At 41.3% G+C, this 14,802-nt stretch overlaps 1 protein-coding gene across 2 annotated transcripts in view; it reads right to left on the bottom strand.

Moving 5' to 3' along the window:
• Positions 1–14,802, bottom strand: part of BEND5 (BEN domain containing 5) — an 851,759-nt gene that overhangs the window by 190,497 nt on the left and 646,460 nt on the right. The gene's annotated exons all lie outside the window — the stretch shown is intronic.

Genomic DNA, 14,802 nt, shown 5'->3' with positions numbered 1-14,802 from the left:
GGAGACCATGCAGAGGAATGGATCTAAGTGTCACCTAGTCAAACACAAAAAACAGCAACAGAGAAGTAGAATCAATTTAGTGCAGAAAAAAATAAGTGGTGAGTATTCGGGATTTCCTTTGTATCTTTATGAGCTTTGGCTCTTTCCTCATAAAAAGAATCACACTTGCTTTGGATGATATGTGATTGCTGGTGCTGGGGTAGAGTACAACATCCTGATGTTACTGAAAAGATATACAGATATACACTACCAGTAAAACATAATTGAAGTTGGCATTCCTGATGGCTAGGGTGAGGGACCAGAAGTCAGACTGTGATCTCTAGAACTGCTGATTGTTGGCAGGTTGTTACCAGACCCTGATATTTTATGAAGTTTAACTTGAAAAAGCAATGCCTAGATTTGCAAGGCAACAAAGCTGGTATCTTTGGGGCCAAAACCAGCAGATGGATTTTGCAAACAAACTCATGGAACACGAGTGCTGAACACACTTGGAAATACGGTAAGTATTAAGCAACAACAAAAAAAGTTGCTAAGTATTGTAAGTAAATCCTGAAAACTTTTCTATTCTTACTCAGCTGGAAGAGATCTACAGGAAGTCTGTGCTACTGACTGTCCCTCTCCCAGATCTTCCTAAAACCCAGACCAGCAGAACAGAAGGCAGAAAACATTCTAGCAATTGAGACAGTGAGAATTGCTGGACACTTCAGAAATGCAAGCTTGAGTACTCTCAGCACTACTGTCATCTTTTCTTCCATACAAATCAAGGAGCACTAAATGTGTTCCACAAACCATAGGTGGTATTCAGCATCACACAGCATCATCCCAGGTAAAATGTGGCATTCTGAATTTGTCTGTTGAAGCTATCAACCACAAAAGAGGCAATCAAACATTTTGTGAGAGCAGGTCTAGTTTTTACTTTGTAAACTTTCCACATTCTTTATTATAACTAGAACCTCACCCTGCTTGAAAAATAAAATTAGTAAACAGAATTTGGATGATGGAACAAGACCACAAGAAATATCCTGTTACAAAAGACCACCATCATCTAGGTTGTATTTTACATAAGGTTACCCTGACAAAGCAGGCTTCTGGCAAGCCCTGAGATTTGCTTTGATGTTGTAGCAGTTATTTAACACCTGGAGACCTGGAGGAACTTAGCAGTTTGAGCCTTTGCCTCATTCATTGGAACCAACAATTTATGGCCTCAGGACTCATTTTGATGCCATTGATTTTTCAGGTTTTAGAAAAAGGCACAGAGATCCTCAACAGCTTCCAGCATAGGGGTTCGTGGCAGCAGCAGGCTGCTTGAACATTTGGTCAGAGAAGCAGCAGGACGTTAATGGCAACATCCACCTCCACCCAGCACAGCACATGGTACTCAATGTGAGTGCAGGTGGTGTATCAGCTTAATCTTTCCCTCTATTTCAGTGTATCCATTTCTTCGCTTCCTTACAGTAATGAGATCTCCACTAAATTTGAAAATAATAATAATCAGACTCACACAGGAAAGCAGAATGAGACCAGGGCTGGATTTGTTTGGTAAAAAGTGCCGGAATGAACAGAAGGGAGCAGACTGCCTCCTGACCTCTGCAGAGATGAGCCCTTTCTTCAGCTGCTTAATTACCCTGATGGCTGATGTCGCTTGCTTAACTACAAACTAATCTCCCCCAGGTCACATGGACACTCATAAATATCTCCAGGAGAACTAGAACAACAGCAAAACCTGTGGAATCAACTTGAAAGAATATGCCAGGCTGTCAAAGAGAGGACATAGCAGCAAGAGCATGCAGCTGCTGCAGGATTGCCTGAAGAGTTTATAAATTCTGTGCACAGCACAGCCTGAGTGGGTGGCTTTGTTTTCTTTAATTTTCCTAATATGCTGTAAGGAGCTTGAAGTTCTCTTTGCATCAAAATGAGTCGATCAACATCCCCTAGATGATGTCTCTTTTCCTCCTGGGAAGAAACAATAGAGTTCCTGGGGAAACACTGCAGGAATCAGATGATCTTGCTTTATTAATGAATTACTTGGGATTTATCAGAATCGTTCTAAAAATGTTGTTGCAGAAGATGATGCGTTTGGTCATTATTATTCAAAGTCTGTCCTTCCCGTGAGTGCAAGTCCTCCCAGACAGCACTAAAAACATTTGCTGGATTATGGCCCTCAATTTTTACAGAATTAACAAATGTTAAATACAGCTACAATTTAAGCCTCAGAATTGAACTGATACGCAGGAGATTCTGCCTTCCATGTTGTATAAGAGGGTCACAACCCAGGACAGTGCTTCGATGGCAAGAGGGAAAAAAATGCAAGCAAAATAGGAAGATCCTGAGTGCGTGAACAAGAAATTAAGCAGGCATGTTCATTTGCAGAGTTAACTCAGGCATTGTTTCCTACTATCACTATCAACTTACAAAACATCAGTGTTCTGCTCCTGGCACTGAATGGGAATTTCAGCTGCATACCCATGCACATGTTTGCACAGAACAAAGAGGAGAAAAAGAAACAAAATCCCTTCATTCTCCAGTTTTCTATTTGAAGAGTCTTACAGAGAGCAATATCTAGGTTATTTTGTTATTGCTGCTCCACCCAGGACCAGTCTGAACCCCACACTAGCTGGAACATGACAATTTTCTTCCCCCTCCATAACAGCTGGACATCTGAAAGTTAGAAACTCTTCAGGGACCAACAAGGGGACCACACCACAAGTGTGAAGTTTCCAAAGTCTCCTGAACCCAGAAAAACATTCCCAGCAGAACTCATAAGCAAAGAAAATAAACTCTTTTATGAATGTAGGGAAAACTAGGCAGCCTTTGTTCTACTTGGAAACCACTGAAGTTTGCTGGACTACAAGGAATAGCCAAAGATGTCATTTCTCCTTTCAAGCCTTTTGATGAATTGTTTCACTGGGACTCCGAGCACCCCATTCCCAGAGCTACCTCCTCAATATTTGGCAGCTCTGCCTTCCTCTGGGAACCCTTCAGACTCCCAGTTGGCTTAGTTTAACAAAGGTGGGTGATGGAAATGGAAGAATGAACTACAGCTACCTAATGCTTCCCTCCAGGACGTACCATATAATACATTTTTGCATATTAAATGCAAATATGCAGCCACAGTTTGCTCTTACTCTTACAGTATTAACTGAAATAAGGTCTATACAAGTCTACAGAAGACAAATAATAACTACATAAGAAGATAGATAGATCAGCCTAAGCAAAAATGTACTGCAAAGCAAGAAGGCAAAAGGTAGATTTCTCTAGAGAGAGACAGAATATATTTACATATGAAAATCAAATACACAGCAAAAAGGAGAAAAAGGCATTGCATAAATAATGCTAGGAAAAATGAAAAATCTGTAATTTTAAACACATTCTAAAAATGCTTTCCAATATCTGCTCGTGTGTTGCTCAGTCAAGCAGAGATCCTGGAGCAATAGGTATGAAGTAGACAGGAACACTAAGCCATATGATAGAGCATAAAAGTCAACCACAACTATCCTTTCCAGTTTCCTTCAGCTGTGGAGAGGCACAAGAGCATATCTGGGATCATCTCTACTAAGTTGTCTTCACCTTTAATAACCCAGTGACAGTTGTCTTTGGCTTACAAGTGGAACACTTGGCTATACAGGTTGCTGGTATGACCAGCTCTGCTTGTGTGGACATAGAGCACACAATGCTGGAAAGCAGCAAGAGCACATGAGGAATGAGCCATCCGTCCAGGTCCTGTGTGCCTTCATGCCCTGAGCCCCTCAGTGTGGGATACACAAAAGGGATTCAAAAAGAATCAGGAATCTGAGCTTACAGGAACTTGGGAAGGAGCACACACTGCATCTTCTTGTGCTCCAGCTCAGAGATTCAGCCTGCTCAGCTGAAGAGTAGAACCAAAGAGTTCACTCCTCAGGACTGAACCCCAGGTCCTGGCCTCTACTGGAGCTGCTGCTTTGCAATTCAAGTACAAAAAAGAATACATTCTCCAGATTCTAATGATGACAGCCCTCCTCCACAGAAAACCTGTGAGGTTTTTTGCCCTCCTTCCCCCTCTAGGGATAAGTGATCACTTTCTATTATTGTTGACGTGAATACTTACACTAAATCATCTATAACGGCACCTTTTGGTTGCCTCATTGATTTCTACTCTACTAGGCTTGCAGTGCATATCACTTCACTTTTATTGGATTTTCCAGTCCTTCTATAAAAAAACAGCTAAAAAGGTGCAAGGCAGCCCATCTGTTTCCACCCAGGCAAAGTCACTTGTAAGACTCCTGAAGCCAAGTGGGGCAGAACAAAGTCCACAGGCACTGTGCATTTCTCTTGTCACCCATCGAAACCTAATAGGTACCTCTAAAATGGACACCTATTAAATTCCGAAAACAAAAAGAGAAGACCTGCTGATTCAATAAAGAGTAACTTTATACTTCCCTGTGGTTGCTTCTGGTCACAAGAAACATAAAAGGGGAATCAGCATCACAGCTGACCTCACTCTTTGCAAGATATGGCTACCTTCCTCCTGAATCTAGTGCCAGCACTCTACCTTCTGTGGGGTTGCACTACAGAAAAACATCTGAGAGTGCCACATGGGTAAAACCAACAGTGAGAGAAAAGTAGGCCTGCAAACATTTCCCCCTTGATACATGTGAGTCGGTGGTAGGCACAGCAATTCTGATCTAAACTGAGATGAAACAGAAGTCTTACATGCACGGCGAAGTCTGTAACTTCAGTCTCTGCAGACAATGAAAGTAGGGACTGTGTGAAATATCCGAACTACTTCTGGGTGACTCATGGGCTGACCAGACTGAAGGAAAAAAACAAGAGAGAGATTTATTCAACAAAATCCTAATCCTCTGGGAAGATACAATGGCCAAGAAATTGCTGGCTGCATCTGAATTTTCTCGCCTTGAATTCAGGATGAAAGATGTACATCCTCAGGCTGCTTCCAGAGCTGCTGGAGGGGACTTGTTGGATAGCTGCTTACACCAGGCTCCAGGAAGAAAATGCTTTTTTCCTGTGATTTTAATCTTTATTAAAAAAAAAAGAAAAAAGAAAAAAAAAAAAAACAGCAACAAAAGTAACCATATCTCTACACAAAAAAAAAAACAAAAAAAAAACAATACTGCAACAGCTTTGCTTTACTCCTCACCAGTGGAGAGGGATCTCTTTTTATCTACAGTGCATGGTATCCAGGCAAGAATAAGCCCTACAGAAATAAATGAGGGCCACTCTCTATGAGCTAAGATGAGCTCCTGGCTGCTAAGCAGCAGAATAAGTTGTAAGCCCCCACCCCCCCTCCAAAGAAAGCCTTGTTGTGAAAATGAAGCTGCACTGAATATTCTGAAGTTGACGGTAATTAACAATGAAGATGGAATGTTCAGAGAGCAAACTGTCCTCACATGAGTAGGTCTGCCATGAGCATCTCTGCATGAAGAGGTAAAATTCTCCAGGCAGGTAAGGAGTACACATTTCCATCTGAAGAGCACTAGGGAAGAAGTTAGCAAGATATAACTCTCAGGGCTTCTCTAAGACTGAGGAGCTTTGTTGTTGCTGCTTCAGGAAGAAAACATTTCCTTAGGAACTCTGTTTGGAGACATTTTTATTGCAGAATCTACTTTGAAGCATATTAAACTAAGTAGGAATAATAAGATGCTCTTGTTCCAGAATAAGAATTTCTCAAGAAATAATCTACCACACTCTACATTCACAGCCTGCCTCGATGCAAATGAACTCTCAAGTGCCAGCAAGCCCTCAGACAGAACCTCTCCCCAAGCACTTAGCAGCAATGGGTTTAGACTCCAGCAGCACTATGACCACATAAACTAATGTCAAGGTGTTATTTTGCTCTTATCCTTAGCCTCCAGGGAAATTGTCATGAAGAAGGAAAAAAAAAAAAAAATCAGAGGCATCAGAAGGGAATCAGAAGGGAAGGAGTGCCACTGAAAACACCAGGCAAGCTGAGACCGCAGACTAACACGAGCACTGTGGAGTAAAGGCTTATTTCAAAGCCACTTACAGCAGCTGCTGGATCCAATGCAGAGCAGCCAGCCTGCCTGCAGTGAATTACGAGTTAATTTCCAAGGGATTCTAGTTCTCACCCAGGAGAGCAGAGCTTGCTATTCCCCACTCCTTCCCAGAAGAAGACAGACATAACTTTAAAAGCATGGTACTCTTGTACCATCTCTTGGGAGAAGGTATTTTTGCAGCTCCGCTCTTCAATTTTGCCACCATTTGACAGATCACAGACTCATAGAATGGTTTGGGTTGGAAGGGACCTTTAAAACCATTGAGTTCCAGCTCCCCTACTATAGGTAGGGACACCTCACACTAGAGCAGGTTTTGCTCAAAGCTCAAAAGGCCTGACTGGCTTGTTTTGCAGCAAGGAATCTGTATCCTCCTGTTCTTACTTTGGTGTCATGACTCGCTATACTGTTATTATTCATAATATATCTGTTTTGCAATGACACAAAAACCTGGCTTATGTTTGACCATAACATAAGGCAGGACTCAACTTTTTAAATACTTTGTGTGCTGGCTCAAAATCGAATTTTTCTTCTAACTTTGGAAGGAAACGTTTTTGTCATAAAGAAGTCCTACACATTTTTCCTTTCTTCCCCTTTTTAACTGTGAAAACAAATCAATAGTTGATTTTTTTTTCTTTCTTTCCCTTCCCAACCCCTCTCCCCTTCATATTTCCTTCCCTCAGTGATAAAGTGACAAAAATGTGGGAAGGGAGACAAGAATACAAGATTAAAAAAAAAAAAAATACAAAAGTGAGTTTTCACAGTATTACTAATAAAGCATTCTTTGAAAAACTGTGGAATTAAAAAAATTAACTAGCGTTTCAGCCATCTCCAATCATTTACTACATAAAGAAAAAGCAAATATTAAAACTAATCTCTATGTCAGAAGACAGATGAGTAGATTGTATTACATGCTCAGCAAGGGGTAATAAGATACCAGACCCTTGAGCTTGGCACCATGGGGCACATCTGGAAATGGTTACTTAGCAGCCATTCCTACCTCTTAGGGCCCAATTTTCCTGGGCAAGGTGACTTTCAGGAAGGTGGTTGTGTCACTACTCCTGGAGGTATACAAGAAATGTTTAGATGTTGTACTAATGGACATGGTTTAGTGGGGAAATATTGGCGGTAAGTGGATGGTTGAATTAGATTATTTTGGAGGTCTTGTACAACCTTGGTGATTCTAAGATTCTATGATCCCAAACCCATGATCTAATTCATTGTCCATAAAGCATTTAATAGAATTTTGTCCAAGTATTATCCATCAAAACAACTTGCACAATTATATTTCTTTCAAGATAACATTAAGCACGACTGGTAAGGCACGTATGTCTACTTTGGGCTGGAGCATGTGCCCCATTACCCCCTTCTCTCAAACCTTAGAGTGCAAACCAGGACCACATTGAAAGAGCAAAGATGACCTCAGCAAAGGTGCTGTTCTCTCAGGGAGGAACTTGCTTTCATCATGAGTCCCTTCTACTTGCCCTCCGAAGGAGATTTAAGCGGCAGAAGTCAAGGAGACTCTTTATAAACGTGTACACAATACTCTGACACACACAAAACAGGTGAGCAAACTATTCAGAGGCAAAGGAAGAATTTCATCCAGGTGCCCTCATGTCAAAGAAGAGTTTTCAGCAGCCAAGTCCTAGCCACACATGAATGCAGGCTCCTTAGAGCAGCAGCTACTGCAGAGGCAAAAGGATAAGGAAGGCAAGCACAGGGCATCTCTGAGACAAAGGAACTGAAAACAAAATGAAAACAAAAATCAATTCAGTTGAACTGAGTCAGGGCAGGCAAGGAACAAAGGGTCAGAAGACAAAGCTAGAAACGATAGACTAGCAAGATTAATATCAGTTGTGAGGAAGAGCTTGGATGCTACTGAAGGAGAAAGAAAAGGCTTAAAGAAAAGTGTGAAAACAAGAAGAGAGCTAATTGTGAAACCAGACATGCTGCTACAACACCTGCAGCTTGATCAGTACATATCTCACTGTTGCCCTTACAGAAAGGGCTTCAGCTCACAGCATAGACTCCTTGAAATTAATGACAATTACTCACTGTGAGCCATTGCTTTTTCATTGACAACAGAGCCACACAGGTGGGATCTAAAGACAACACTCAACTTCGTGTTTTTTTACAACCCTGTTCGGATTTTTGCATATTCATGCTCTGGTCTAACTCCACTTGGGCAGGACTTCAAGATTTCCCCATTAGCACCTGATCCACCAGCACCATGTGACCCAGGGAAGCCAAGCTCCTTGGGGAAAGCTATGTGCACAGTGCAATGGATGCTCTTGGCCATAAACCAAGTACCTCCCACAGGCCTGCTCTCTTGATGAGGCCCAGAGAAGCTACACAACATGAGCATAATACCACTCCCCAGAAGAGCTGCCCAAAGCTATTCAGAGCTATATGCATGTAAAATGGCCTCGATCTAACTGATTACTGGGAAGAGACAAACATCTTCAAAACCCACCTGGATTTCAGTTTCCAGCTGAAAAACAGACCACATTAAGGGGAGTTAAGTGACCATGAATTTCAGCTATATCAGTATTTTCTCTTCTTCCTGTCCTCAGACACCAACAAAGTGGCACAGTGTACTGTTACAAAGATGACGTGCTCTGGCTTAGAGGTGGATTAGTTAGGGGTGGGAGGAAACGATCTTCAAGTTTAGTCACAAGTATGAGCAGTGAAAAAACATTGCAAAACCAGTGTATTTAAGAGATTAATTGGGCAACCCACCCGGAGACAAAGCAAATTTGCCTGCTGTTGTGCAGTGAAGCCTTTCTCAATTCTCTCTTGAAGACCAAGGGCTCCTTTAACTCTGATTACTGTAAAGAGGATTAGTAAAGCAGAGGTAGTCAAATGCCTGCCCTGGGCAAAGAGCAAACTGAATCAAACAAAACCACTTGACATTTCTTAGCTGGGTAGGCAAAGCTGACCTTGTTATCCTAGGGATGAGGAATTAAGACCAGTCCACTCCTACTACAGAAGATGCAAAGTGAGCATGCAGGTCTAGGCTCATGGGGTGAACCTGTCTGCTGAGCCCAGCTTCACCATCCCACTGCTTCTGAAGGGATACCAAGAGTGAACAGTAAGAGTGAATAACAAAACTACAGAGCCAGAAAAATTTAACCTCATTATAAATTTCTTCCAGCTCAGGAAACAAGTTGTGTAACCTCTCACGCCTGCCTGAGACCACAGCAATTTGATTCAGACGTGCTATCTTGTAATACCTAATATTACTTTGGGTAACAGAAATTCTTCTTATGGCCTATTTACATCAACATTTTTAAGAGGAGCTTTTATTTCTGTTACTCCAATATGGACGCTTTATATTCTCAGAACAACCTCCCTCCCCTGGGATACTTCACACTAAAATCCCATCCAGGAGATTTACAAGGGACAGACAATAGTGTTTTTCATGTTGCTTTAAAAGTCAAGGAGAGCATTTCCCTTTGTATGAAAGCTTAGGAGCTGTGCACTTAGAGGGGAAAAAAAGTCCTAGTGAGAAGGATGAATGCAGTTCTAGCAACTTTAAGAGAGCCCTGCAGCTCATTTTATGGTTGGGCTGTTGAATTCTGTTGTCTTTGTCGGCTTCTCATCATTAGGTTTCCTGAACCCCTATAAAAGAGACCATGAACTGCAGCTTCTGTTTGCCATGCTCCCTCATTGCTTGTAAGTGCTAAGCTGTGGCAAATTAACAGAGTGCTTCCATCCACTCCCACCACAACATATGCATAATATCTTTTGTACGCAGGATGCCATTCATTTCATAGAAAGAGTTTTCTTCTTTTTTTTTTTTTTCCTCTTAACTAAGAGCAGTCACCTCTGGGATGGCACTCTGCAATGGCAGAAATGGCAGATGCATTTTCCTATGTATTGCAGCTGGGAGAGGAGGTTTGCAAGGGATACAAGTGAATACTGAAAAGGAATGGAAGCTCAGCATTTTTGTACTTTTGTGTCAGGAAGACAGTATGAAGCCCTTTAAGGAGGAGCTTCTATTTAGTTCCATTCTCTTCAGTAACAGAAATGCAGTCAGCAAGCTGAAACACTGGCAAAGGTACCACAAAGGGCAGTCTTTTGTCTGAGAGCTGCAGCATGGCCAGAGCAGAGCACCCTCCTGCACTGAGATGAATCACAAGCTATGTCGCGATACATACAGAAATATTCACTTCTTTGAGCCTAGATGTAACCAGCATAGTGTAAGCATTTGCTTTCATCTGCTTTCATTTAGCAGAGAAGACAGAACTGAAACCTGACATTAGTATGACAAACATGTTTATGTAAAATTCATGTATTCTATGGAATTCTATGTTGGTTTTTTTTTTCCACTGCTAGGAAATACAGCTGAGAAATGAAGATCTAGCTTGCTAAAATGAAAAGTACAACAAATAAAGTACATAGAATGAAGTTAGAATTGACAAAAAGCAAGCATGTATTCCAACACAAATTCAGCCTTAGGTGAAGTCCAGCAGACAACGCCCTCAAGCCCTGAGGATCCTATCACTACCACAAAAGGCAATTTTGGGACTCAGTGTTTTCCTCCAGCACGGCTGCTAGAACCAAATCATTCTATACCAATACCTATGGAACACAGTTCCATTTTTCTAGGTGAAATTTATCCTCTAGAAACTGATAAGCAAGATTATCACCTGTGTTAATTCAGAAAGGTTCTTTTCATGTGTAAAGGCTTCATTAGCTGTGTATACTCTTGTATTTAAAACATGCCATGTCCTGTCTTTCAGCTAACACTTACACTCTTAATGCTCTAAGATTTATTCTTAGTGAAGGAAGCAGAAAAGCAACTTTTAATCCAGGTGCAGCTTATTTCTCTTATTTTTTCATAATGAATGACAAAGTTCAGCAGAAATTCCAAGCAGAAGCAACAAGTTCCTGAATGACTCTACACATTTGCAATGTGTCTGTCACAAAGGAAAGAAAGAAAAAAGAAAAAAAAAAAGCAGAGAGGGAAGGGAAGGGAAGGGAAGGGAAGGGAAGGGAAGGGAAGGGAAGGGAAGGGAAGGGAAGGGAAGGGAAGGGAAGGGAAGGGAAGGGAAGGGAAGGGAAGGGAAGGGAAGGGAAGGGAAGGGAAGGGAAGGGAAGGGAAGGGAAGGGAAGGGAAGGGAAGGGAAGGGAAGGGAAGGGAAGGGGTCTCAGTTCTGTTGCAGCAACTTTACTCTTCTGTTAATTCCTTCAGGGATCCTCCAGAAATATATAAACAAACAAATAAATAAGAGATAAAAGAATATTTTGAATCTGTCCTGAAATAAAATCCTTTGTAGCACACTAAGGGGGAAATAGCACCTTAGTCATGTAGAGAGCAAGCTCAATAACCCACCAGCCTGGTGAGTTATTCTACAACAGCAGAAACAGTTGGTGGAAACATTGCTTTCAGGCAGTCTGTCCCCTTCTATCCCATTGTTTAAATATAGAATTAAAATTTGTACAAGTGTCAGGGTTTTTTTTTCCTGCCCTCTAGTGGGAAGAGAGTGGGGATAAAAAACAGACAAAGAATGTTAACTGAAAACCAAAAGACACTGACCAGCGTAGTCTGGTTTTTCATTTCATATCATCTGATTTAAGCTGAAGCTAGAGGGAGCATCCATTTAAACAGCGGTAATGAAAAGAGATTGATTGAAAAGTCATTTTTGCTCCATTTCTTATGGATAAGAGTCCCAGGTGCCTGTTTTCCTTACATTTTCTTTTTAATGGCTGCTCCCTGTTCAGCCCATAATCTTCAAGGTCAGCTTCAGGTCAAACTGCATTTAGTACAAGATGCTCTGCATCTGCAAACCCGGCTGTGGGATCCCTCTGCCATCTCTATAGCACTGGGTTTTCCATTCTGGGCTCCCAGCTCAGCAAACTTTATTTAGAGTAAATGCTTATAGGACCATATTTTATTTCTACATTTAAGTGGCATTATGAACATCACACTGGCAAACATATTACGAAGACAACAGATAGTTCCCATTCTAACAAGAGATGCTGAGCCTATGAGGACCAGTCCATGCCTAACTACATCTAGAGTTGCTAGAGCCGCAGGTGCTAGACTTGCAAAAGCCAAGGCATACAGAACAAATTTCAACATGCTAGCCAACAAATCTCCTACAACACTCCACGTGCATTTGCGGCCTCCCACAAAGAAAATCTAGCAGGCAAAGGAAGGAAAATAAGACTAAGAACACTGGGAAAAAAAATACTTATTGACAGATCTTAAATGAAATTAGCCTTTGGAAAGCTGTCTAAACATCAGCTATTAGAGGGTAGGAACTCGTAGACAGATTTTGCACACACGTGCATATTGCATGTGTATATAGACATTATTTGGTCCCATCTGTAAGATAGAAGTATCTATCTACTTACTTAAGATGCTTGTCCTAGAAGTGCAATGTGAAACTAAGACAGTAAGTAGCATATATTTTTTACATAAAATATTTTCTGAAACAAAAATACTTTTTTTTTTTTTTTTTTTCCTTTGGAGAAACAGAGGAGAACAGTTTTTTCACCTTTTAAGACAGGTACAAAGATTCAAAATCATAATTAAAACCTCTCAGAAATCTGAACAGCCCACAAGAGATTAATTCAAGTTGTAAAATGAATTCACTTTTATTTTTTTAAATGATAAAAACTCCCCAGTAGCAGCAGTGACTCTAGTCTGTTAGAAAACATTCATAAGAGTAAACTGAAAACAGAACCCTTTACATCCTAGACCCTATTTCTACTTTCTCATCCCCAAACATGACAAGCATCAATGCTCACGATGAGTGTCACAGCCTGAGGAGGAGAGCACTGCCCAACCTTTGGATGTAACGGGTACTCATGCGATGCATTCTCTGTTGACTAACTCTCCATCTCTGACCTCGAACTTCACAACAAGCAGTTAAGAACTATCAGAAAAATGTCCTAAAAAGGCTGACCTGAAGCATTGTAATAACTCTTAAAAGACCAAAACAGAAACAAAAGTTCGTAATCCATCTTTCTGTGAAGAGGCCCTTTGGGGTTTTGTCTGCCTTTTAATGAAGAGAGCTACAGCTCAGCAGCCGCACCATGTGTGAAATATTATGGCACTTGTTTTTAACTGCTGGACGAGGTGTTTAATGATTCTAAGGAAGTCTGGCTACTGCTGCTAGCATTCCACAGCAGAAAGGAGAATAGCGCTTGCATCGGAGTTTACAACGTTCTCACATGTACATGAATGAGGAGCATTTTCATCAAAATCCCAGTTTACGGTGGATTCCTCAGTATGGAGTATGAAGAGGGATGACCCGAACAATACAGCTCGGAATGGAAAGAGGTATTTATGGTCTTTTCCCATAGGTACACAAATATTCTTGTTTAGGTTTTCCACATCTGGATAAGGTGGAAGACAAAAGATCCACAGTCAGGACCAAGTACATACTGATGCATCAAAGTTATTTAACTTTCTTCTCAGGGCATCTTGCCTAACCAGACAGTGGAAGCTGTAAGAGTATAGTGGTGTCAGGCCCTAGGAAATTGGTGCATGTGCTACATTAGAGAGCAGGAAGCGATGCAGCTAGCCCAAAGACAGGTAAGGAGTTAGTTACGAGCTTAGTGCCTTAAAAAAGATGACAGACCCAGAACTGAATAAAATATTCAGAACAAAATAGAAGAATGAAAAATGAAAGCTTGTAACTTATCATTGATTCCTCTGTTGGCTGATTATCCAGGCCCAGGCAGTCAAAATACTGCTCTTCCATATATAAGATGCTGCTTGCACCTGGGGAATCTTTGGGATTAGCTTCCATATCTTAATACTTCAGGTGGTGAGTATAATCAAGCATTTGAGAAGAAATCTCTCTACCGAGGAAAAAAATCCTGACATGTTCCATACACACTGACTGGGCTTGCATTTGGATATTAAATCTGCAGTATCTAACTCTGCCAAAATTCCTCCCAGGACTCCAGAAATAAAATTCCTTATTATGCCTTCACTTGACTGCCCAAGGGATCCTTTTCATCCCTTCTTTTGACCCTACCACGCAAAAGTTTTCAAAGATGGAGCAAGCACCCAATTTCACATCTGGCAATGCTAGAAACTACGCAGCAACAGCCTTGAAATGTTTGCCATTTCTACTTGTCTTGACACTAATTATACACACAAGGCAGCTTCATCTGCACTGGGCAGAATGGCTCGATGCACAGTGGAGTTCAGTGCCTTCAGATCTGTGCATTTCCAAGTGAGTGAAGCGTGCGTTATAACTGCAGTCACAGCAAGTTTCTAATGTGCTCCTCCAAGACTGACCCCTCCTCTCTTCTTACATTCCCCCTCTCTTTTTGTTTTAATTTTCCTGTAAAATGCAAAGTTTTTCCTCAGACAATCAGAGCATGACTTCCATCCAGTTGTTTCATCAGGCTAAATTTGCCACCCGCTTTTTCACATCCTTTTTTCCCCCCTCTTTTTGTATAAACTCTCCATTATCAAAATAATATCACTTACAAAACACCACCTCAGCAGCATGCCTCAGCCCTCATTTCACAGGGCTCTGCCAGCAGCCATGAACAGAATCAAAGCATCCAATTAAAAATCCATATTCATTAACAAAACACCATGTGTACTATAATGCTCTACATTGACTATGCTACCATAGGAGATGGAAAACTGACTTTCCCTGCACTCGCTATGGAGGTCTGATCTCTGAAAGGAAGTGTTTTACCTTTTTCTGAGAAGAGGCTTGGTACTGCCTTAGCCCATTGGGCTAGGACAGTAAAAGTGACAGCTGTTGACCTTCTGCCTCAGAGAAATGCCAGATATGGGACTTGGCCAATATGAGAA

Source organism: Lagopus muta, chromosome 5, assembly GCF_023343835.1.
Source record: "Lagopus muta isolate bLagMut1 chromosome 5, bLagMut1 primary, whole genome shotgun sequence".
Lineage (NCBI taxonomy): Eukaryota > Metazoa > Chordata > Aves > Galliformes > Phasianidae > Lagopus > Lagopus muta.
The sequence above is the reverse complement of the archived record's forward strand: the minus strand, read 5'-3'. Positions and strand labels throughout refer to the sequence as shown.